This window comes from Suncus etruscus, chromosome 17 (assembly GCF_024139225.1).
Source record: "Suncus etruscus isolate mSunEtr1 chromosome 17, mSunEtr1.pri.cur, whole genome shotgun sequence".
Classification (NCBI taxonomy): Eukaryota; Metazoa; Chordata; class Mammalia; order Eulipotyphla; family Soricidae; genus Suncus; species Suncus etruscus.
Window position 1 is genome coordinate 16,659,676 of NC_064864.1, and position 25,417 is coordinate 16,685,092.

General features: G+C 49.8%; 1 pseudogene; it reads right to left on the reverse strand.

Annotated features, from left to right (window-relative positions):
- The window catches only part of LOC125995019 (E3 ubiquitin-protein ligase TRIM7-like), a 35,508-nt pseudogene extending 11,271 nt beyond the window's left edge, over nucleotides 1-24,237 (reverse strand).
- Between the last annotated feature and the right edge of the window lie 1,180 nt (nucleotides 24,238-25,417).

A 25,417-nucleotide genomic window follows, 5' to 3' on the forward strand; every position in this document is an offset into this window, starting at 1 on the left:
GCTGAGGCGTGTTTTCTGTTGGAGTGTGGATTGTGCTGGTTTCCTTTGCTTGGCAGTCATTTGGGGGCCTCCCCAGGCATCCCCTGACGGCTTGCTCGGCTGAGGCGTGTCTCGCTGAGGCGTGTTTTCTGTTGGAGTTGTGGATTGTGCTGGTTTCCTTTGCTTGGCAGACATTTGGGGGCCTCCCCAGGCATCCCCTGACGGCTTGCCTCGGCTGAGGTGAGTGTTTGGGGGCCGGAGTTGCGGATCAGGCTGACAGCTGGACCCCTAGGCCCGGCAGACATTTTGGGACCTCCCCCAGCCTGCATCAACCTGGGAACTTTGACCTCATTCAGCATTAATCTCTTCAAGGCGTGTCTCGCTGGGGCTGTGAGTTTTCTGTTGGAGTTGTGGATTGTGCTGGTTTCTTTGCTTGGCAGACACTTGGGGGCCTCCCCAGGCATCCCCTGACGGCTTGCCTCGGCTGAGGCTTGTCTCGCTGAAGCGTGTTTTCTGTTGGAGTTGTGGATTGTGCTGGTTTCCTTTGCTTGGCAGACATTTTGGGACCTCCCCCAGGCATCCCCTGACGGCTTGCCTCGGCTGAGGCGTGTCTCGCTGGGGCTGTGAGTTTTCTGTTGGAGTTGTGGATTGTGTTGGTTTCTTTGCTTGGCAGACACTTGGGTGCCTCCCCAGGCATCCCCTGACGGCTTGCCTCGGCTGAGGTGAGTGTTTGGGGGCCGGAGTTGCAGATCAGGCTGACTGCTGGACCCCTAGGCCCGGCAGACATTTTGGGACCTCCCCCAGCCTGCATCAACCTGGGAACTTTGACCTGATTCAGCATTAATCTCTTCAAGGCGTGTCTCGCTGAGGCTGTGTTTTCTGGTGGAGTTGTGGATTGTGCTGGTTTCCTTTGCTTGGCAGACATTTGGGGGCCTCCCCAGGCCTCCCCTGACGGCTTGCCTCGGCTGAGGCGTGTCTCGCTGGGGCTGTGAGTTTTCTGTTGGAGTTGTGGATTGTGCTGGTTTCTTTGCTTGGCAGACACTTGGGGGCCTCCCCAGGCATCCCCTGACGGCTTGCCTCGGCTGAGGTGAGTGTTTGGGGGCCGGAGTTGCAGATCAGGCTGACTGCTGGACCCCTAGGCCCGGCAGACATTTTGGGACCTCCCCTAGCCTGCATCAACCTGGGAACTTTGACCTGATTCAGCATTAATCTCTTCAAGGCGTGTCTCGCTGAGGCTGTGTTTCTGTTGGAGTTGTGGATTGTGCTGGTTTCTTTGCTTGGCAGACACTTGGGGGCCTCCCCAGGCATCCCCTGACGGCTTGCCTCGGCTGAGGTGAGTGTTTGGGGGGCCGGAGTTGCGGATCAGGCTGACTGCTGGACCCCTAGGCCCGGCAGACATTTTGGGACCTCCCCCAGCCTGCATCAACCTGGGAACTTTGACCTGATTCAGCATTAATCTCTTCAAGGCGTGTCTCGCTGGGGCTGTGAGTTATCTGTTGGAGTTGTGGATTGTGCTGGTTTCTTTGCTTGGCAGACACTTGGGGGCCTCCCCAGGCATCCCCTAACGGCTTGCCTCGGCTGAGGTGAGTGTTTGGGGGCCGGAGTTGCAGATCAGGCTGAATGCTGGACCCCTAGGCCCGGCAGACATTTTGGGACCTCCCCCAGCCTGCATCAACCTGGGAACTTTGACCTGATTCAGCATTAATCTCTTCAAGCCGTGTCTCGCTGGGGCTGTGAGTTTTCTGTTGGAGTTGTGGATTGTGCTGGTTTCTTTGCTTGGCAGACACTTGGGGGCCTCCCCAGGCATCCCCTGACGGCTTGCCTCGGCTGAGGTGAGTGTTTGGGGGCCGGAGTTGCAGATCAGGCTGACTGCTGGACCCCTAGGCCCGGCAGACATTTTGGGACCTCCCCAGCCTGCATCAACCTGGGAACTTTGACCTCATTCAGCATTAATCTCTTCAAGGCGTGTCTCGCTGAGGCGTGTTTTCTGTTGGAGTTGTGGATTGTGCTGGTTTCTTTGCTTGGCAGACACTTGGGGGCCTCCCCATGCATCCCCTGACGGCTTGCCTTGGCTGAGGCGTGTCTCGCTGAGGCGTGTTTTCTGTTGGAGTTGTGGTTGTGCTGGTTTCTTTGCTTGGCAGACATTTGGGGGCCTCCCCAGGCATCCCTGACGGCTTGCCTCGGCTGAGGTGAGAGTTTGGGGGCCGGAGTTGCGGATCAGGCTGACTGCTGGACCCCTAGGCCCGGCAGATATTTTGGGACCTCCCCCAGCCTGCATCAACCTGGGAACTTTGACCTCATTCAGCATTAATCTCTTCAAGGCGTGTCTCGCTGAGGCGTGTTTTCTGTTGGAGTTGTGGATTGTGCTGGTTTCCTTTGCTTGGTAGACCGTTGGGGGCCTCCCCAGGCATCCCCTGACGGCTTGCCTCGGCTGAGGCGTGTCTTGCTGAGGCGTGTTTTCTGTTGGAGTTGTGGATTGTGCTGGTTTCCTTTGCTTGGCAGATTTGGGGGCCTCCCCAGGCATCCCCTGACGGCTTGCCTCGGCTGAGGTGAGTGTTTGGGGGCCGGAGTTGCGGATCAGGCTGACTGCTGGAACCCTAGGCCCGGCAGACATTTTGGGAACTCCCCCAGCCTGCATCAACCTGGGAACTTTGACCTGATTCAGCATTAATCTCTTCAAGGCGTGTCTCGCTGGGGCTGTGAGTTTTCTGTTGGAGTTGTGGATTGTGCTGGTTTCTTTGCTTGGCAGACACTTAGGGGCCTCCCCAGGCATCCCCTGACGGCTTGCCTCGGCTGAGGTGAGTGTTTGGGGGCCGGAGTTGCAGATCAGGCTGACTGCTGGACCCCTAGGCCCGGCAGACATTTTGGGACCTCCCCCAGCCTGCATCAACCTGGGAACTTTGACCTGATTCAGCATTAATCTCTTCAAGGCGTGTCTCGCTGGGGCTGTGAGTTTTCTGTTGGAGTTGTGGATTGTGCTGGTTTCTTTGCTTGGCAGACACTTGGGGGCCTCCCCAGGCATCCCCTGACGGCTTGCCTCGGCTGAGGTGAGTGTTTGGGGGCCGGAGTTGCGGATCAGGCTGACTGCTGGACCCCTAGGCCCGGCAGACATTTTGGGACCTCCCCCAGCCTGCATCACCCTGGGAACTTTGACCTGATTCAGCATTAATCTCTTCAAGGCGTGTCTCGCTGGGGCTGTGAGTTTTCTGTTGGAGTTGTGGATTGTGCTGGTTTCCTTTGCTTGGCAGACATTTGGGGGCCTCCCCAGGCATCCCCTGACGGCTTGCCTCGGCTGAGGTGAGTGTTTGGGGGCCGGAGTTGCAGATCAGGCTGACTGCTGGACCCCTAGGCCCGGCAGACATTTTGGGACCTCCCCCAGCCTGCATCAACCTGGGAACTTTGACCTCATTCAGCATTAATCTCTTCAAGGCGTGTCTCGCTGAGGCGTGTTTTCTGTTGGAGTTGTGGATTGTGCTGGTTTCCTTTCTTGGCAGACATTTGGGGGCTCCCCAGGCATCCCCTGACGGCTTGCCTCGGCTGAGGCGTGTCTCGCTGAGGCGTGTTTTCTGTTGGAGTTGTGTATTGTGCTGGTTTCTTTGCTTGGCAGACACTTGGGGGCCTCCCCAGGCATCCCCTGACGGCTTGCCTCGGCTGAGGTGAGTGTTTGGGGGCCGGAGTTGCGGATCAGGCTGACTGCTGGACCCCTATGCCCGGCAGACATTTTGGGACCTCCCCCAGCCTGCATCAACCTGGGAACTTTGACCTCATTCAGCATTAATCTCTTCAAGGCGTGTCTCGCTGGGGCTGTGAGTTATCTGTTGGAGTTGTGGATTGTGCTGGTTTCTTTGCTTGGCAGACACTTGGGGGCCTCCCCAGGCATCACCTGACGGCTTGCCTCGGCTGAGGTGAGTGTTTGGGGGCCGGAGTTGCGGATCAGGCTGACTGCTGGACCCCTATGCCCGGCAGACAATTTGGGACCTCCCCCAGCCTGCATCAACCTGGGAACTTTGACCTGATTCAGCATTAATCTCTTCAAGGCGTGTCTCGCTGGGGCTGTGAGTTTTCTGTTGGAGTTGTGGATTGTGCTGGTTTCCTTTGCTTGGCAGACACTTGGGGGCCTCCCCAGGCATCCCCTGACGGCTTGCCTCGGCTGAGGCTTGTCTCGCTGAGGCGTGTTTTCTGTTGGAGTTGTGGATTGTGCTGGACCCCTAGGCCCGGCAGACATTTTGGGACCTCCCCCAGGCATCCCCTGACGGCTTGCCTCGGCTGAGGCGTGTCTCGCTGGGGCTGTGAGTTTTCTGTTGGAGTTGTGGATTGTGCTGGTTTCCTTTGCTTGGCAGACATTTGGGGGCCTCCCCAGGCATCCCCTGACGGCTTGCCTCGGCTGAGGTGAGTGTTTGGGGGCCGGAGTTGCGGATCAGGCTGACTGCTGGACCCCTAGGCCCGGCAGACATTTTGGGACCTCCCCCAGCCTGCATCAACCTGGGAACTTTGACCTGATTCAGCATTAATCTCTTCAAGGCGTGTCTCGCTGGGGCTGTGAGTTTTCTGTTGGAGTTGTGGATTGTGCTGGTTTCTTTGCTTGGCAGACACTTAGGGGCCTCCCCAGGCATCCCCTGACGGCTTGCCTCGGCTGAGGTGAGTGTTTGGGGGCCGGAGTTGCAGATCAGGCTGACTGCTGGACCCCTAGGCCCGGCAGACATTTTGGGACCTCCCCCAGCCTGCATCAACATGGGAACTTTGACCTCATTCAGCATTAATCTCTTCAAGGCGTGTCTCGCTGGGGCTGTGAGTTATCTGTTGGAGTTGTGGATTGTGCTGGTTTCTTTGCTTGGCAGACACTTGGGGGCCTCCCCAGGCATCCCCTGACGGCTTGCCTCGGCTGAGGTGAGTGTTTGGGGGCCGGAGTTGCGGATCAGGCTGACTGCTGGACCCCTAGGCCCGGCAGACATTTTGGGACCTCCCCCAGCCTGCATCAACCTGGGAACTTTGACCTGATTCAGCATTAATCTCTTCAAGGCGTGTCTCGCTGGGGCTGTGAGTTTTCTGTTGGAGTTGTGGATTGTGCTGGTTTCTTTGCTTGGCAGACACTTGGGGGCCTCCCCAGGCATCCCCTGACGGCTTGCCTCGGCTGAGGTGAGTGTTTGGGTGCCGGAGTTGCAGATCAGGCTGACTGCTGGACCCCTAGGCCCGGCAGACATTTTGGGACCTCCCCCAGCCTGCATCAACCTGGGAACTTTGACCTGATTCAGCATTAATCTCTTCAAGGCGTGTCTCGCTGGGGCTGTGAGTTTTCTGTTGGAGTTGTGGATTTTGCTGGTTTCCTTTGCTTGGCAGACACTTGGGGGCCTCCCCAGGCATCCCCTGACGGCTTGCCTCGGCTGAGGTGAGTGTTTGGGGGCCGGAGTTGCAGATCAGGCTGACTGCTGGACCCCTAGGCCCGGCAGACATTTTGGGACCTCCCCCAGCCTGCATCAACCTGGGAACTTTGACCTGATTCAGCATTAATCTCTTCAAGGCGTGTCTCGCTGGGGCTGTGAGTTATCTGTTGGAGTTGTGGATTGTGCTGGTTTCCTTTGCTTGGCAGACACTTGGGGGCCTCCCCAGGCATCCCCTGACGGCTTGCCTCGGCTGAGGTGAGTGTTTGGGGGCCGGAGTTGCAGATCAGGCTGACTGCTGGACCCCTAGGCCCGGCAGACATTTTGGGACCTCCCCCAGCCTGCATCAACCTGGGAACTTTGACCTGATTCAGCATTAATCTCTTCAAGGCGTGTCTCGCTGGGGCTGTGAGTTTTCTGTTGGAGTTGTGGATTGTGCTGGTTTCCTTTGCTTGGCAGACACTTGGGGGCCTCCCCAGGCATCCCCTGACGGCTTGCCTCGGCTGAGGTGAGTGTTTGGGGGCCGGAGTTGCAGATCAGGCTGACTGCTGGACCCCTAGGCCCGGCAGACATTTTGGGACCTCCCCCAGCCTGCATCAACCTGGGAACTTTGACCTGATTCAGCATTAATCTCTTCAAGGCGTGTCTCGCTGGGGCTGTGAGTTTTCTGTTGGAGTTGTGGATTGTGCTGGTTCCTTTGCTTGGCAGACACTTGGGGGCCTCCCCAGGCATCCCCTGACGGCTTGCCTCGGCTGAGGTGAGTGTTTGGGGGCCGGAGTTGCAGATCAGGCTGACTGCTGGACCCCTAGGCCCGGCAGACATTTTGGGACCTCCCCCAGCCTGCATCAACCTGGGAACTTTGACCTGATTCAGCATTAATCTCTTCAAGGCGTGTCTCGCTGGGGCTGTGAGTTTTCTGTTGGAGTTGTGGATTGTGCTGGTTTCTTTGCTTGGCAGACACTTGGGGGCCTCCCCAGGCATCCCCTGACGGCTTGCCTCGGCTGAGGTGAGTGTTTGGGGGCCGGAGTTGCAGATCAGGCTGACTGCTGGACCCCTAGGCCCGGCAGACATTTTGGGACCTCCCCCAGCCTGCATCAACCTGGGAACTTTGACCTGATTCAGCATTAATCTCTTCAAGGCGTGTCTCGCTGGGGCTGTGAGTTTTCTGTTGGAGTTGTGGATTGTGCTGGTTTCTTTGCTTGGCAGACACTTGGGGGCCTCCCCAGGCATCCCCTGACGGCTTGCCTCGGCTGAGGTGAGTGTTTGGGGGCCGGAGTTGCAGATCAGGCTGACTGCTGGACCCCTAGGCCCGGCAGACATTTTGGGACCTCCCCCAGCCTGCATCAACCTGGGAACTTTGACCTGATTCAGCATTAATCTCTTCAAGGCGTGTCTCGCTGGGGCTGTGAGTTTTCTGTTGGAGTTGTGGATTGTGCTGGTTTCTTTGCTTGGCAGACACTTGGGGGCCTCCCCAGGCATCCCCTGACGGCTTGCCTCGGCTGAGGGGAGTGTTTGGGGGCCGGAGTTGCAGATCAGGCTGACTGCTGGACCCCTAGGCCCGGCAGACATTTTGGGACCTCCCCCAGCCTGCATCAACCTGGGAACTTTGACCTGATTCAGCATTAATCTCTTCAAGGCGTGTCTCGCTGGGGCTGTGAGTTTTCTGTTGGAGTTGTGGATTGTGCTGGTTTCTTTGCTTGGCAGTCACTTGGGGGCCTCCCCAGGCATCCCCTGACGGCTTGCCTCGGCTGAGGTGAGTGTTTGGGGGCCGGAGTTGCAGATCAGGCTGACTGCTGGACCCCTAGGCCCGGCAGACATTTTGGGACCTCCCCCAGCCTGCATCAACCTGGGAACTTTGACCTGATTCAGCATTAATCTCTTCAAGGCGTGTCTCGCTGGGGCTGTGAGTTTTCTGTTGGAGTTGTGGATTGTGCTGGTTTCTTTGCTTGGCAGACACTTGGGGGCCTCCCCAGGCATACCCTGACGGCTTGCCTCGGCTGAGGTGAGTGTTTGGGGGCCGGAGTTGCAGATCAGGCTGACTGCTGGACCCCTAGGCCCGGCAGACATTTTGGGACCTCCCCCAGCCTGCATCAACCTGGGAACTTTGACCTGATTCAGCATTAATCTCTTCAAGGCGTGTCTCGCTGGGGCTGTGAGTTTTCTGTTGGAGTTGTGGATTGTGCTGGTTTCTTTGCTTGGCAGACACTTGGGGGCCTCCCCTGGCATCCCCTGACGGCTTGCCTCGGCTGAGGTGAGTGTTTGGGGGCCGGAGTTGCAGATCAGGCTGACTGCTGGACCCCTAGGCCCGGCAGACATTTTGGGACCTCCCCCAGCCTGCATCAACCTGGGAACTTTGACCTGATTCAGCATTAATCTCTTCAAGGCGTGTCTCGCTGGGGCTGTGAGTTTTCTGTTGGAGTTGTGGATTGTGCTGGTTTCTTTGCTTGGCAGACACTTGGGGGCCTCCCCAGGCATCCCCTGACGGCTTGCCTCGGCTGAGGTGAGTGTTTGGGGGCCGGAGTTGCAGATCAGGCTGACTGCTGGACCCCTAGGCCCGGCAGACATTTTGGGACCTCCCCCAGCCTGCATCAACCTGGGAACTTTGACCTGATTCAGCATTAATCTCTTCAAGGCGTGTCTCGCTGGGGCTGTGAGTTTTCTGTTGGAGTTGTGGATTGTGCTGGTTTCTTTGCTTGGCAGACACTTGGGGGCCTCCCCAGGCATCCCCTGACGGCTTGCCTCGGCTGAGGTGAGTGTTTGGGGGCCGGAGTTGCAGATCAGGCTGACTGCTGGACCCCTAGGCCCGGCAGACATTTTGGGACCTCCCCCAGCCTGCATCAACCTGGGAACTTTGACCTGATTCAGCATTAATCTCTTCAAGGCGTGTCTCGCTGGGGCTGTGAGTTTTCTGTTGGAGTTGTGGATTGTGCTGGTTTCTTTGCTTGGCAGACACTTGGGGGCCTCCCCAGGCATCCCCTGACGGCTTGCCTCGGCTGAGGTGGTGTTTGGGGGCCGGAGTTGCAGATCAGGCTGACTGCTGGACCCCTAGGCCCGGCAGACATTTTGGGACCTCCCCCAGCCTGCATCAACCTGGGAACTTTGACCTGATTCAGCATTAATCTCTTCAAGGCGTGTCTCGCTGGGGCTGTGAGTTTTCTGTTGGAGTTGTGGATTGTGCTGGTTTCTTTGCTTGGCAGACACTTGGGGGCCGCCCCAGGCATCCCCTGACGGCTTGCCTCGGCTGAGGTGAGTGTTTGGGGGCCGGAGTTGCAGATCAGGCTGACTGCTGGACCCCTAGGCCCGGCAGACATTTTGGGACCTCCCCCAGCCTGCATCAACCTGGGAACTTTGACCTGATTCAGCATTAATCTCTTCAAGGCGTGTCTCGCTGGGGCTGTGAGTTTTCTGTTGGAGTTGTGGATTGTGCTGGTTTCTTTGCTTGGCAGACACTTGGGGGCCTCCCCTGGCATCCCCTGACGGCTTGCCTCGGCTGAGGTGAGTGTTTGGGGGCCGGAGTTGCAGATCAGGCTGACTGCTGGACCCCTAGGCCCGGCAGACATTTTGGGACCTCCCCCAGCCTGCATCAACCTGGGAACTTTGACCTGATTCAGCATTAATCTCTTCAAGGCGTGTCTCGCTGGGGCTGTGAGTTTTCTGTTGGAGTTGTGGATTGTGCTGGTTTCTTTGCTTGGCAGACACTTGGGGGCCTCCCCAGGCATCCCCTGACGGCTTGCCTCGGCTGAGGTGAGTGTTTGGGGGCCGGAGTTGCAGATCAGGCTGACTGCTGGACCCCTAGGCCCGGCAGACATTTTGGGACCTCCCCCAGCCTGCATCAACCTGGGAACTTTGACCTGATTCAGCATTAATCTCTTCAAGGCGTGTCTCGCTGGGGCTGTGAGTTTTCTGTTGGAGTTGTGGATTGTGCTGGTTTCTTTGCTTGGCAGACACTTGGGGGCCTCCCCAGGCATCCCCTGACGGCTTGCCTCGGCTGAGGTGGTGTTTGGGGGCCGGAGTTGCAGATCAGGCTGACTGCTGGACCCCTAGGCCCGGCAGACATTTTGGGACCTCCCCCAGCCTGCATCAACCTGGGAACTTTGACCTGATTCAGCATTAATCTCTTCAAGGCGTGTCTCGCTGGGGCTGTGAGTTTTCTGTTGGAGTTGTGGATTGTGCTGGTTTCTTTGCTTGGCAGACACTTGGGGGCCTCCCCAGGCATCCCCTGACGGCTTGCCCGGCTGAGGCGTGTCTCGCTGAGGCGTGTTTTCTGTTGGAGTTGTGGATTGTGCTGGTTTCCTTTGATGGCAGACATTTGGGGGCCTCCCCAGGCATCCCCTGACGGCTTGCCTCGGCTGAGGTGTTCGGGGGCCGGAGTTGCGGATCAGGCTGACTGCTGGACCCCTAGGCTTGTCCGACATTTTGGGACCTCCCCCAGCCTGCATCAACCTGGGAACTTTGACCTCATTCAGCATTAATCTCTTCAAAGCGTGTCTCGCTGAGGCGTGTTTTCTGTTGGAGTTGTGGATTGTGCTGGTTTCCTTTGCTTGGCAGACATTTGGGGGCCTCCCCAGGCATCCCCTGACGGCTTGCCTCGGCTGAGGTGTTCGGGGGCCGGAGTTGCGGATCAGGCTGACTGCTGGACCCCTAGGCCCGGCAGACATTTTGGGACCTCCCCCAGCCTGCATCAACCTGGGAACTTTGACCTCATTCAGCATTAATCTCTTCAAGGCGTGTCTCGCTGAGGCGTGTTTTCTGTTGGAGTTGTGGATTGTGCTGGTTTCCTTTGCTTGGCAGACATTTGGGGGCCTCCCCAGGCATCCCCTGACGGCTTGCCTCGGCTGAGGTGAGTGTTTGGGGGCCGGAGTTGCAGATCAGGCTGACTGCTGGACCCCTAGGCCCGGCAGACATTTTGGGACCTCCCCCAGCCTGCATCAACCTGGGAACTTTGACCTGATTCAGCATTAATCTCTTCAAGGCGTGTCTCGCTGGGGCTGTGAGTTTTCTGTTGGAGTTGTGGATTGTGCTGGTTTCCTTTGCTTGGCAGACACTTGGGGGCCTCCCCAGGCAACCCCTGACGGCTTGCCTCGGCTGAGGTGAGTGTTTGGGGGCCGGAGTTGCAGATCAGGCTGACTGCTGGACCCCTAGGCCCGGCAGACATTTTGGGACCTCCCCCAGCCTGCATCAACCTGGGAACTTTGACCTGATTCAGCATTAATCTCTTCAAGGCGTGTCTCGCTGGGGCTGTGAGTTTTCTGTTGGAGTTGTGGATTGTGCTGGTTTCCTTTGCTTGGCAGACACTTGGGGGCCTCCCCAGGCATCCCCTGACGGCTTGCCTCGGCTGAGGTGAGTGTTTGGGGGCCGGAGTTGCAGATCAGGCTGACTGCTGGACCCCTAGGCCCGGCAGACATTTTGGGACCTCCCCCAGCCTGCATCAACCTGGGAACTTTGACCTGATTCAGCATTAATCTCTTCAAGGCGTGTCTCGCTGTGGCTGTGTTTTCTGTTGGAGTTGTGGATTGTGCTGGTTTCCTTTGCTTGGCAGTCACTTGGGGGCCTCCCCAGGCATCCCCTGACGGCTTGCCTCGGCTGAGGTGAGTGTTTGGGGGCCGGAGTTGCAGATCAGGCTGACTGCTGGACCCCTAGGCCCGGCAGACATTTTGGGACCTCCCCCAGCCTGCATCAACCTGGGAACTTTGACCTGATTCAGCATTAATCTCTTCAAGGCGTGTCTCGCTTACGCTGTGGGTTTTTTGTTGGAGTTGTGGATTGTGCTGGTTTCCTTTGCTTGGCAGACATTTGGGGGCCTCCCCAGGCATACCCTGACGGCTTGCCTCGGCTGAGGTGAGTGTTTGGGGGCCGGAGTTGCAGATCAGGCTGACTGCTGGACCCCTAGGCCCGGCAGACATTTTGGGACCTCCCCCAGCCTGCATCAACCTGGGAACTTTGACCTGATTCAGCATTAATCTCTTCAAGGCGTGTCTCGCTTACGCTGTGGGTTTTCTGTTGGAGTTGTGGATTGTGCTGGTTTCCTTTGCTTGGCAGACACTTGGGGGCCTCCCCTGGCATCCCCTGACGGCTTGCCTCGGCTGAGGTGAGTGTTTGGGGGCCGGAGTTGCAGATCAGGCTGACTGCTGGACCCCTAGGCCCGGCAGACATTTTGGGACCTCCCCCAGCCTGCATCAACCTGGGAACTTTGACCTGATTCAGCATTAATATCTTCAAGGCGTGTCTCGCTGAGGCTGTGTTTTCTGTTGGAGTTGTGGATTGTGCTGGTTTCCTTTGCTTGGCAGACACTTGGGGGCCTCCCCAGGCATCCCCTGACGGCTTGCCTCGGCTGAGGTGAGTGTTTGGGGGCCGGAGTTGCGGATCAGGCTGACTGCTGGACCCCTAGGCCCGGCAGACATTTTGGGACCTCCCCCAGCCTGCATCAACCTGGGAACTTTGACCTCATTCAGCATTAATCTCTTCAAGGCGTGTCTCGCTGAGGCTGTGTTTTCTGTTGGAGTTGTGGATTGTGCTGGTTTCCTTTGCTTGGCAGACATTTGGGGGCCTCCCCAGGCATCCCCTGACGGCTTGCCTCGGCTGAGGTGAGTGTTTGGGGGCCGGAGTTGCGGATCAGGCTGACTGCTGGACCCCTAGGCCCGGCAGACATTTTGGGACCTCCCCCAGCCTGCATCAACCTGGGAACTTTGACCTCATTCAGCATTAATCTCTTCAAGGTGTGTCTCGCTGAGGCTGTGTTTTCTGTTGGAGTTGTGGATTGTTCTGGTTTCCTTTGCTTGGCAGACATTTGGGGGCCTCCCCAGGCATCCCCTGACGGCTTGCCTCGGCTGAGGTGTTTGGGGGCCGGAGTTGCGGATCAGGCTGACTGCTGGACCCCTAGGCCCGGCCGACATTTTGGGACCTCCCCCAGCCTGCATCAACCTGGGAACTTTGACCTCATTCAGCATTAATCTCTTCAAGGCGTGTCTCGCTGAGGCGTGTTTTCTGTTGGAGTTGTGGATTGTGCTGGTTTCCTTTGCTTGGCAGACATTTGGGGGCCTCCCCAGGCATCCCCTGACGGCTTGCCTCGGCTGAGGTGTTTGGGGGCCGGAGTTGCGGATCAGGCTGACTGCTGGACCCCTAGGCCCGGCAGACATTTTGGGACCTCCCCCAGCCTGCATCAACCTGGGAACTTTGACCTCATTCAGCATTAATCTCTTCAAGGCGTGTCTCGCTGAGGCGTGTTTTCTGTTGGAGTTGTGGATTGTGCTGGTTTCCTTTGCTTGGCAGACATTTGGGGGCCTCCCCAGGCATCCCCTGACGGCTTGCCTCGGCTGAGGTGTTCGGGGGCCGGAGTTGCGGATCAGGCTGACTGCTGGACCCCTAGGCCCGGCAGACATTTTGGGACCTCCCCCAGCCTGCATCAACCTGGGAACTTTGACCTCATTCAGCATTAATCTCTTCAAGGCGTGTCTCGCTGAGGCTGTGTTTTCTGTTGGAGTTGTGGATTGTGCTGGTTTCCTTTGCTTGGCAGACTTTTGGGGGCCTCCCCAGGCATCCCCTGACGGCTTGCCTCGGCTGAGGTGAGTGTTTGGGGGCCGGAGTTGCGGATCAGGCTGACTGCTGGACCCCTAGGCCCGGCAGACATTTTGGGACCTCCCCCAGCCTGCATCAACCTGGGAACTTTGACCTCATTCAGCATTAATCTCTTCAAGGCGTGTCTCGCTGAGGCTGTGTTTTCTGTTGGAGTTGTGGATTGTGCTGGTTTCCTTTGCTTGGCAGACATTTGGGGGCCTCCCCAGGCATCCCCTGACGGCTTGCCTCGGCTGAGGTGAGTGTTTGGGGGCCGGAGTTGCGGATCAGTCTGACTGCTGGACCCCTAGGCCCGGCAGACATTTTGGGACCTCCCCCAGCCTGCATCAACCTGGGAACTTTGACCTCATTCAGCATTAATCTCTTCAAGGCGTGTCTCGCTGAGGCGTGTTTTCTGTTGGAGTTGTGGATTGTGCTGGTTTCCTTTGCTTGGCAGACATTTGGGGGCCTCCCCAGGCATCCCCTGACGGCTTGCCTCGGCTGAGGTGTTCGGGGGCCGGAGTTGCGGATCAGGCTGACTGCTGGACCCCTAGGCTTGGCCGACATTTTGGGACCTCCCCCAGCCTGCATCAACCTGGGAACTTTGACCTCATTCAGCATTAATCTCTTCAAAGCGTGTCTCGCTGAGGCGTGTTTTCTGTTGGAGTTGTGGATTGTGCTGGTTTCCTTTGCTTGGCAGACATTTGGGGGCCTCCCCAGGCATCCCCTGACGGCTTGCCTCGGCTGAGGTGTTCGGGGGCCGGAGTTGCGGATCAGGCTGACTGCTGGACCCCTAGGCCCGGTAGACATTTTGGGACCTCCCCCAGCCTGCATCAACCTGGGAACTTTGACCTCATTCAGCATTAATCTCTTCAAGGCGTGTCTCGCTGAGGCTGTGTTTTCTGTTGGAGTTGTGGATTGTGCTGTTTTCCTTTGCTTGGCAGACATTTGGGGGCCTCCCCAGGCATCCCCTGACGGCTTGCCTCGGCTGAGGTGAGTGTTTGGGGGCCGGAGCGCGGCCGCTCCGCTGCGCTTCGCAGCCACGCACTCCACCTCGCCAATGAGTACCACCACAACACGTAGAAAAACCCACAGCATAAGCGAGACAATGGGGAGACTACGCAGACCAACTTCCACCATAGTGAATGAAGATGGAAACTCTGATGACCCAACAACGACCAACTACCTAAGCAGTCTTTCAGAAATGGAGTTTAGAGACGAAATATGGAGGTTGCTAACAGATATCAAAGAAAGTATAAATCAGAGCACTAATAAAAATCAAGAGAATATGAAGATAGAAATCAGAAAACTCCAAACTGAAATATCAGATCAGATAACAGGTCTGAAAAACTCAGTAGACGAATTGAAGAACATAATGGATGAGTTTTCCAACAGGTTAACAGCAGCTGACGATAGAATTAGTGCCTAGAAGACGAGATGCATAACAACTTTACACAGCAGAAGAGATTAGAAAAAAGCCTCAAATCAAATGATCAGACAATGGAAAATTTACTCAAAGAATATGAGAAGATGAAAATAGAAGTCTTTGATAAGCTCAACAGAAACAACTTTAGAATCATTGGAGTTCCAGAGACCCAAGAAGAAAATCTTCAGGAAGAATCAATGGTTAAGAACATCATCACAGAGAAACTACCAGAGCTAAAGAAAACATGTGACCAAATCCTGCATGCCCGAAGTGTACCAGCTAAAAAAGACCCCAGTAGAAACACCCCAAGACACATCCTAGTCACCATGATGAAACCCACCGATAGAGATAGAATACTGCAAGCAGCAAGATTGAAAAGGGAAATTACATTCCAGGGAGCATCCTTGAATTTTACAGCAGACCTGTCACCAGAAACACTCAAGGCCAGAAGGCAGTGGTGGGACGTAGTGGCAAAACTCAATGAAATAAATGCTTCGCCAAGAATATTGCACCCAGCAAAACTAAGTTTCAGGTTTGACGGATGTATACACGGCTTCACAGATAAACAACAGCTCAAAATCTTTGCAGACTCAAAACCAGCCTTAAAAGAAAAACTGAAAGATCTACTCTAAAAACAAGACAGAACAAAAAACACACCAAACTTCTACACAAAGATGGCAATAAATCCCATGACAATTATTTCTCTCAATGTCAATGGACTAAATGCACCAGTTAAGAGGCACAGAGTGCCGAAATGGATCAAAAAACTGAAGCCAACCTTCTGCTGTCTACAAGAAACACACCTGAATAGTCAGAATAAACATAGACTCAAAATCAAAGGCTGGAGGAAAATCATTCAAGCAAACAACACCCTTAAAAAAGCGGGGGTGGCCATACTAATATCAGATGACACAAACTTTATACTCAGAAAAGTTGTAAGGGACAAAGATGGATATTATGTACTAATCAAGGGATTTGTACAGCAAGATGAAATCACTCTCCTAAACATATACGCACCGAATGAGAGTCCAGCAAAGTATTTAATACAATTGTTGACATATCTGAAGAAGGATATCAATAATAACACAATAATTGTGGGAGACCTCAACACAGGCTTGTCAACACTTGATAGGTCAACCAAATGGAAACCCAACAAAAATATACTAGAACTGCAAAGAGAAATGGATGAAAGAGGCCTAGTAGTTATATATAGGGCACTCTATCCTCAGAAACCTGGATACACATTCTTTTCCAATGTACATGGATCATTCTCCAGGATAGATCACGTGCTGGCACATAAAACATACCTCCATAAAATAAAAAAGATAGACATTTTGCAGGCTGCCTTTGCTGACCACAAGGCTCTGAAGTTAGATGTGAACTGCAAAGGGACACAGAAGAAAAAATTTAACACCTGGAAGTTAAACAGCCTCATACTCAATAACCAGTGGGTCCGAGATGAAATTAAGGAGGAAATCAAAAGGTTCCTGGAAACAAATGACAATAAAGACACAAACTATCAGAACTTATGGGACACAGCAAAAGCAGTACTGAGAGGAAATTTTATAGCTTTGCAAGCACACATCAGGAAGGAAGAAGGAGCTTACCTGAGTAGCTTAATGACACAGCTAATAGAACTAGAAAGTGCTCAACAAAAGGACCCAAAAATAGGGAGACAGAAGGAAATAACAAAGCTGAGAGCAGAAATCAACGAAGTGGAAACCCAAAAAACAATCCGAAAGATCAACGAAAGCAGAAGTTGGTTCTTTGAAAAAATAAACAAGATTGATAGACCATTGGCAAAACTCACAAAGCAAAAGAAAGAGAGAAACTTGATAACGCGTATTAGAAATGAAAAGGGGGAGATCACTACAGATACTGCAGAGATTCAAAGGGTATTCAGAGAATACTTTGAGAAACTCTATGCCACTAAATATGAGAACCTGGAAGAAATGGATAAATTTCTGAACTCATATAACCTTCCACGGTTGAATAAAGAAGAGGTAGCATATCTAAACACCCCCATCACTATTGAGGAAATTAAAACTGTAATCAAAAATTTACCCAAAAACAAAAGCCCAGGCCCTGATGGATTCACGAATGAATTCTTTCAAACCTTTCAAGAGGAACTACTACCAATTCTGGCCAGGCTCTTTTATGAAATCGAAAAAACAGGAATACTTCCAAATAGCTTTTATGAAGCCAACATCACCTTAATACCAAAACCTGGTAGAGATGCTGCCAAAAAAGAAAATTACAGACCAATATCCCTGATGAACACAGTTGCAAAGATCCTCAACAAAATCCTGGCGAACAGGATCCAGTGCCTCATCAAGAAGATCATTCACTTTGATCAAGTAGGTTTCATCCCAGGAATGCAAGGATGGTTTAACATCCGTAAATCTATCAATATAATACACAACATAAACAACAACAAAAATAAAAATCACATGGTCATATCAATAGATGCAGAAAAAGCATTTGATAATGTTCAACACCCATTCTTGATGAAAACTCTCAGCAAGATAGGAATAAAAGGAACCTTTCTCAATATAGTCAAAGCCATCTACCAGAAGCCAGTGGCAAATATTATCCTCAATGGAGAAAAACTAAAATCCTTTCCTCTAAATTCTGGTACAAGACAAGGCTGTCCTCTCTCACCACTCCTATTCAACATAGCACTGGAAGTACTTGCTATAGCGATTAGGCAAGAAAAAGATATCAAGGGAATCCAGATAGGAAAGGAAGAAGTCAAGCTCTCACTGTTTGCAGATGACATGATACTCTACTTAGAAAACCCTAAAGACTCTACCAAAAAGCTTCTAGAAATAATAGATTTGTATAGCAAAGTGGCAGGATACAAAATTAACACACAAAAATCAATGGCCTTTTTATACACTAATAATGATAGGGAAAAAATGGACATTAAGAGAACAATCCCGGGCCGGGCGGTGGCGCTGGAGGTAAGGTGCCTGCCTTGCCTGCGCTAGCCTAGGACGGACCGCGGTTCGATCCCCCGGCGTCCCATATGGTCCCCCAAGAAGCCAGGAGCAACTTCTGAGCGCATAGCCAGGAGTAACCCCTGAGCGTCACAGGGTGTGGCCCAAAAACCAAAAAAAAAAAAAAAAAAAAAAGAGAACAATCCCATTCACATTAGTTCCACACAAACTCAAATATCTTGGAGTCAACCTGACTAAAGATGTGAAGGATCTATACAAAGAAAACTACAAAACACTGCTCCAAGAAATAAGAGAGGACACGCGGAAATGGAAACACATACCATGCTCATGGATTGGCAGGATCAACATCATTAAAATGGCAATACTTCCAAAAGCATTGTACAGATTTAACGCGATTCCTCTAAAGATACCCATGACATTTTTCAAAGAAGTGGATCAAATACTTCTGAAATTCATCTGGAACAACAAACAACCTCGAATAGCTAAAGCACTCCTTGGGAAAAGGAATATGGGAGGCATTACTTTCCCCAATTTTAAGTTGTATTACAAAGCAACAGTTATAAAAACAGCATGGTATTGGAATAAAAACAGACCCTCAGATCAGTGGAATAGGCTTGAGTACTCAGAGAAGGTTCCTCAGACATATAACCACCTTGTTTTTGATAAAGGAGCAAGAAATCCTAAGTGGAGCAGGGAAAGCCTATTCAACAAGTGGTGTTGGCACAACTGGTTAACCACTTGCAAAAAAGCGAACTCAGACCCCCAGCTAACACCATATACAAAGGTAAAATCCAAATGGATTAAAGACCTTGATATCAGAACTGAAACTATAAGGTATATAGAACAACATGTAGGTGAAACACTCCAGGACATTGAGACTAAAGGCATCTTTAAGGAGGAGACAGCACTTTCCAAGCAAGTGGAAGCAGAGATAAACAGATGGGACTATATTAAGCTGAAAAGCTTCTGCATCTCAAAGGAAATAGTGCCCAGAATACAAAGGCCACCCACTGAGTGGGAGAAATTATTCACCCAATACACATCAGATAAAGGGCTAATATCCAAAATTTACAAGGTACTGACAGAACTATACAAGAAAAAAACAACTAACCCCATCAAAAAATGGGGAGAAGAAATGAACAGACACTTTGAAAAAGAAGAAAGGCAAATGGCCAAAAGGCACATGAAAAGATGTTCAACATCACTAATCGTCAGGGAGATGCAAATCAAAACTACTATGAGGTACCACCTCACGCCACTGAGATTGGCACACATCACAAAAAAGGAAAACAAGCAGTGCTGGCGGGGATGTGGAGAGAAAGGAACTCTTTTTCACTGCTGGTGGGAATGCCGTCTAGTACGACCTTTATGGAAAGCGATATGGAGATTCCTTCACAAACTGGAAATTGAGCTTCCATACGATCCAGCTATACCACTCCTAGGAATATACCCAAGAAACACAAAAATACAATACAAAAAACCCTTCCTTACTCCTATATTCATTGCAGCGCTATTTACAATAGCCAGACTCTGGAAACAACCAAGATGCCCTTCAACAGATGAGTGGCTGAAGAAACTGTGGTACATATACACAATGGAATACTATGCAGCCATCAGGAGAGATGAAGTCATGAAATTTTCCAATACATGGATGTACATGGAATCTATTATGCTGAGTGAAGTAAGTCAGAGGGAGAGAGAAAGACGCAGAATGGTCTCACTCATCTATGGGCTTTAAGAAAAATGAAGGACATTTTTAACAGTATCTCAGAGACAAGAGAGATGAGGGCTGATAGGTGCAGCTCAGGACATGCAGCTCATCACATAGAGTGATGAGTGCAGTTGCAGAGATGACTACACTGAAAACTATCATAAAATGTGAATGAATGAGGGAAGTAGAAAGCCTGTCTCGAGTACAGGTTTAGGGGGGTGGGGAGGAGGGAGATCTGGGAAATTGGTGGTGGGAATGTTGCACCGGTGAAGGGGGGTGCTCTTTACATGACTGTAATCATACAACTATAATCATGTTTGTAATCACGGTGTTTAAATAAAGATAAAAAATTAAAAAAAATAAATAAATTTCATAATGGTCACCTACCTTTGTCATTTTGACTTTCATATAGTAATTTATTATCTAATGAGTCCTTGATTTTTCTCCCACACCGATTTTGTTTTGTTTATACTTCTAAAAAGATTTTTGAGCCACATCTGGCAATTTTCAGGGGTTATTCCTTGTCCTAAGAACAGGGATCATGTCTGACATGCTAAGAGGACTATCTGCAGTGCCAGGGAATGAACCCAAGTCAACCCTGTAAAGGCAAGTACCCTGCCCACTGTGTCCCAGGAAACAGTGATTATTGTCACCATCACTGTGCACTTTTTGTTTATATCTATCTCATGTACATATTGTGATAGCTCCCATTATAGGAACCTTGAACAAACAATTCCAGGCTTGGAAGCCAAATTAGAGCTGCCAGACGTTAGCATGAACGTGATATATGTACGTGTGTCACAAATATGTCAGGATATTCTTACTGCCATGCATTGTTTAGTGTGTGTGTGTGTGTGTGTGTGTGTGTGTGTTCAGGGGCAGCATGACTCAGCCCAGTGAAAAGTTTAGAGTGGGGACCTGAGTGATAACACAGCGGGTAGGGCATTTGCCATATGGTCCATTCAACCTGCCAGGACCTATTTCTGAGCACAGAGCCCGGAGTAACTCTTGAGCACTGCCAGGTATGGTCCCTCCAAAAAAAAAAGACAAGTTTAAAGTAAACCTTGAGCACTGCCAGGTGTGGCCCCTCCAAAAAAAAGTCGTTTAAAGATGGGTAGCAGAATATGGCAACAAAGTGTTAATCTCAAACAGACACTTTCCAGGTGGACTGTAAACAAAAATAAAGAAAAACACCCAGGAGCAATTACTCTAGGAATGGGCTCTCCATACAAGGGTCTCAAACTTGCGGCCCATAGGCCGCAAACGGCTCTCCGTACAACATTTTGTGGCCCTGCCCTAGAGGAATCTTTTTTTTTTGTTTTGTTTTGTTTTAGTTGTTTGGGTCACACCCCCCAATGTTCAAGGCTTACTACTGACTTTGCACTCAAGGATCACCCTGACTTTGCCTCCTGCGGCCCCCAGGTAAATTGAGTTTGAGCCTTAAGAGCATGAGAATAGGAAAGGAAAATCTCATAAATTGTGTAAATGTCCAAAAACTCACCAGAATGTCTTGGGCACTCTAACCTTGTTTTCTTTTTCTATAACCCACCACACATCAATGAGGTAGGAATATAGCTTTGACGGGGCCAGTGAGGTGGCGCTAGAGGTAAGGTGTCTGCCTTGCAAGGGCAAGCCAAGGAAGGACCACGGTTCGATCCCCTGGCGTCCCATATGGTCCCCCCAAAGCCAGGGGCAAACCTCTGAGCATCAAACAGGTGTGGCCCGAAAAAAAAAAAAGAGAGGAATATAGCTTTGTCTTTCCCCGCCTTTGTAAGAAAAATATAAAATATGTGCTAGAAGACTGCACAGAGCTCTCAGTGTCTTTTTGTCCAGGAGTCCCCAACATGAGCTCTATTAAACTCTATTCTTTGACTTTCTATCTCAGGTATCTCCATATCTCTGTGGATCCAGCCTAACAATATTACACATATTAATGATATATTTTTTGTTTCACTTAAAAGCTATACAGATAAATGAACACTAAAAAGACAGTAAATGCGCCCATACATAACTAAATGTTGTGAAATTATAATTTTCTTTGCCTATTGAGTCTACTATAACAAAGAATCATGAACTAGTTGACTTAAATTATAGTCATTTATTTTCTTAAAATTCTAGAGGCAGACAAGTCCAAGATTCATCAGATTTCTGCCTCCTCACTGATTCCTCATATGAAGGGAAGGAGTGGAAGAGGGAGAGTGGGTGAGGAGATTTCTCCTTATAAAGCCACCAATTCTATCAGATTAAGGTCTCATTTTATAATCCCATCCTATCATTTCTTTATTGCCTCCTAAAGATCCTAACTCCCCTTTTTAAAAATAATTTATTTATTTAAGGACTCTGGATATAAAAATGTTTCTAGTTGGGTTTCAGTCATGGAATGTACACCAACCCTCACCAGTGTAACTTTCTCACCACCAATGTTCTCCAATTGTCTTTGGGACAGGATTTCTATTTCTCTCTCTCACTATCATTATTATGGTAGTTGTTAGTAGCTGCACTCACTGCTCTTTGTGGTAAGCTTCAGTTCATGGGCTGGTCCTTCTGGCCATCATCTGTATTTTCTCTGGGTATTATTACCATACTGATTTTTATTTTTCTTTTTTTTTTTTTTTTTTTTTTTTTTTTTGTTTTTTTTTTGGGCCACACCCGGCGTTGCTCAGGGGTTACTCCTGGCTGACTGCTCAGAAACAGCTCCTGGCAGGCACAGGGGACCATATGGGACACCGGGATTCGAACCAACCACCTTTGGTCCTGGATCGGCTGCTTGCAAGGCAAATGCCGCTGTGCTATCTCTCCGGGCCCGATTTTTATTTTTCTTAAACCCCACAGATGAGTGAGACTATTCTGTGTCTCTATTTCTCTCCTTCTGACTCATTTCATTCATCATAATAGTCTCCATGTCCATCCATGTATAAACAAATTTCATTATTTCATTCTTCTTAATAGTATTCCATTGTGTAGACGTACCATGGTTTGTTCAACCACTCATCTGGGCTGTTTCCAGATTCTGGCCATTGTAAATAGCATTGAAATGAACATAGGAGAGCAGAAATCATGTTTGTACTGTATTTTTGTGTTCCTAGGGTATATCCCAAATAATAGTATTAGATGGATCATATGTGAGCTTAATTTCCAGTATTTTGAGGAATATCTATATTGGTTTCCAGAAAGGTTTGATTAGATAGCATTCTCATCACCAGTTGCTTTCTCCTCACATCCATACCAACACTTTGTAATGTGTGCCAGTCTCTGTGGTGTGAGATAGTCCCTCCTTGTTGTTTTGATTTGCATCTCGCTGATGTGTAGTGATGTGGAGCACTTTTTCAGGTGCTTTTCGAACATCTGTATTTCTTCATTGAGGAAATGTCACTTTATTTCTTCTCCCTATTTCTTAATGGGGTTAGATTTGTTGTTGAGTTCTATCAGTACCTTGTATGTCTTAGATTTTAGCCTCTTATCTGATGAGTATTGGGTCAATAGTTTCTCCCATATCATGGGTGGTAAAGGCTCTAATCTCCTAGTAATTCAACATATGAATTATTTTTTCTTTTTTGTTTGTTTTCCAACTTAAAAAAACCTCAAACCTACAAAATGTTTTAGAAATATGTACCCATATTACCGTTTTATTAACATTAATTAATATTTTTGATACTGCAGTATCAAAAGGGGGAGAAAAGAGAGAGAGGCAAAATGTCTGTCACATAGGCAGGCAGGGGAATGGGAGGGAAACTGTGGGGGCATTGGTGACAGGAAATGTGCACTGGCAAAGGGTAGTGAAACTCAATCATAAACAATTTTGTAACCATGGTGCTTAAATAAACTAATTATATTAAAAAATGTACCCATACATAGACTAATCATTTGGCCATATTCCCTCGCCTTGACCACAGTCTCTCAGCTTGGAAGTTCACCTTCATCTTATATACAAATTCAGATCACCGGACCATTCAGCTAATATGTCTAGATATCTGATGATGGAAAGTCAGTCCCTTCTACTTTTAGAAGCCTGAGTTGTCAATGTTGTAGAGTTATTTGCTGCTGTAGAGTTACTGTGGTAAGCTGCAAGTTTTCCAGGCTTCTATAGGTTACTGTGTTAAGCTGCAAGTCTGCCTGCTGCTTGGCTGCTGCAAGGCTGCAAGGGCCCAAGGCTGCCAGGGCTGCAAGGCTGCACAATACAGAAGTTCAAGGTCCAGTGCTGCAAGGCTCAAAGAGGCACATGGAATCCAGCTACTGGGTCCATTTTATTCCTCCTAAAGTCTGAGGCCTGCTGTCCTTGCCTGGGGTGTTCAGAGAAAGAGGGAAAGATGAAAATTCACCAGCCCAGGCTGGAGAGATAGCACAGAGGTAGGGTTGTTTGTCTTGCACGCAGCCAACCAGGATGGATGGTGGTTCAAATTCTGGCATCCCATATGGTCCTCCTCCCCCCACCCGGAGCCTGCCAGGAGCGATTTCTGAGGGCAGAGCCAGGAGTAACCCCTGAGCATTGCCAGGTGTGACCTAAACACTAAAAAGTGAAAAAAAAAAGAAAAAGAAAAAAATAATTCACCAGCTAGAGGTGGCTGGAGGAGGCCCGGGTTCAAGAAAGAAAGGTAAAAGGGATAGATACAAATCTCCCTGATGTTTTATCTCTGGCCCCCAGCAAATGGGCTCATGCTGCTCTGCTCACTATCCTGAGCACTCTCCCAACTGACCAAGCTTTTCCTTTGATATCTGGCATGACCAGGGGGTGTGTCCATGGGCATGTCCAGATTCAACTGTCATTACAGTGGGGGTGTCCAAGGGGCATATCCAAGTCCAACTGCCATTACATCAATGGGTTGTCAAGTGATTTGTGCTTAAATACTCTGAAATCTGGGCCTCCATAAATTTCCTCAGATTTAAATAATCCTCTAGATTATCTAATTCTAGTTTCTTTCTCACAAGACACCTTTACAACTTGTGATGGCCACACATGTGCTCTTTCTTACCCTAAGAGAAGAGACACTCGCCAACTCCAGTTCCTTTGTTGTGGGAGAAGTGGGTCCCACAGGAAGATCTAGGTCATCTGGGTGCTGCTGCCTGCCACACCTTCACACTCACTGTATTTGGAATGCAAAAAGCCCTTAACTTGCTTAGGTCATAGGGTTTTGTATTTACCAAGTGTTGCTCAAATCTGAGAGAATACAATGAGGCTTCTTTATCTTCCATAACAAAGATAATTTCCTCCACTGCCCATAGACGGTAGCTCATTCGCACTCGATATGGAGTGAGGGAAGTTAAAGTCTAAAACTACACTCAAGTTTAAGAATTCACTCCTGGATTCTCAGAACTCACTGAATTCTGGAATACTTTTACCTAGGGCAGATTACAGATAAAAAATTACAGATGAAATTTGGTCAAGGGAAATGACTCTAAAGACAAACTCTGGGAGAGCTCAAAGTTTCCTTTGTCATACCTCAGGAATCTCTCCCATCAACCCAGCAGTGATATATGGCAATATATACAGAAAAGTGCCGGTCAAGGAAGTTCAATTAAGCCATACTAACAGGAGTTTTTACAGACCTTGTAGATAGATAGGGCAGACTTCTGAATTTAGCTCTAGTTCCTCCAGCCTTTGAACTGATTTGGGTGGTCCCAATCACACACAGACTATCAGAAGCATCTTAAAACTCACAACAGGAAGCTAAGAGAAAACTGAGAGAAATGTTCAAAGACACTCTTATCAGGCAGAACATTCCAAGAGCACTCCTCAAGGCAAAGACAAGATTATTCTTTCCAGTTTCCTCATGTTCAGTTTTCTTTTTTTTTTTTGTTTAACTTTTTTTATATTTTTTATTTATTTAAACATCTTGATTACAAATATGATTGTGATTAGGTTTCAGTCATGTAAATAACACCTCCCATCTCCAGTGCAACATTCCCACCACCAATGTCCCAAATCTCCCTCCAGCCCACTCCCCCACCTGTACTCTAGACAGGTTTTCCAGTCCCCTCATTCATTCTTTTCTTTTTTTGAATATATTTTTAAGTAAATGATCATATTTGGGTTACAGTCATAACCAGAACACCCCCCTTCACCAGTGTAACATTACCCTCTTCCCCCTTCCCATCCCCTGCCTGTATTCGAGACAGGCATTCTACTACAATTGTTTTTAAGTTCAGTAAGTTGTATTTTTTTTCTTAAAGGAAAAAAGTAAAAAAAAAAAAGTAAGGGTCACGTGTATCTCCTTTTGTATATCTCAGATGTATTCCCTTAACATGTACAACTCTTTTAGAATATCCTCATATAAAAAAAAAAAAGAATATCCTCATATAGTGACAAATTTGCCCGCTGGATTTGTTATTTGATTGTTTGATTTTCCCCCTTTGAGATCTGTTTTATAAGCAATACTGGTAGAAGAATATCTCTGTATAGATTTCATGTTTGTAC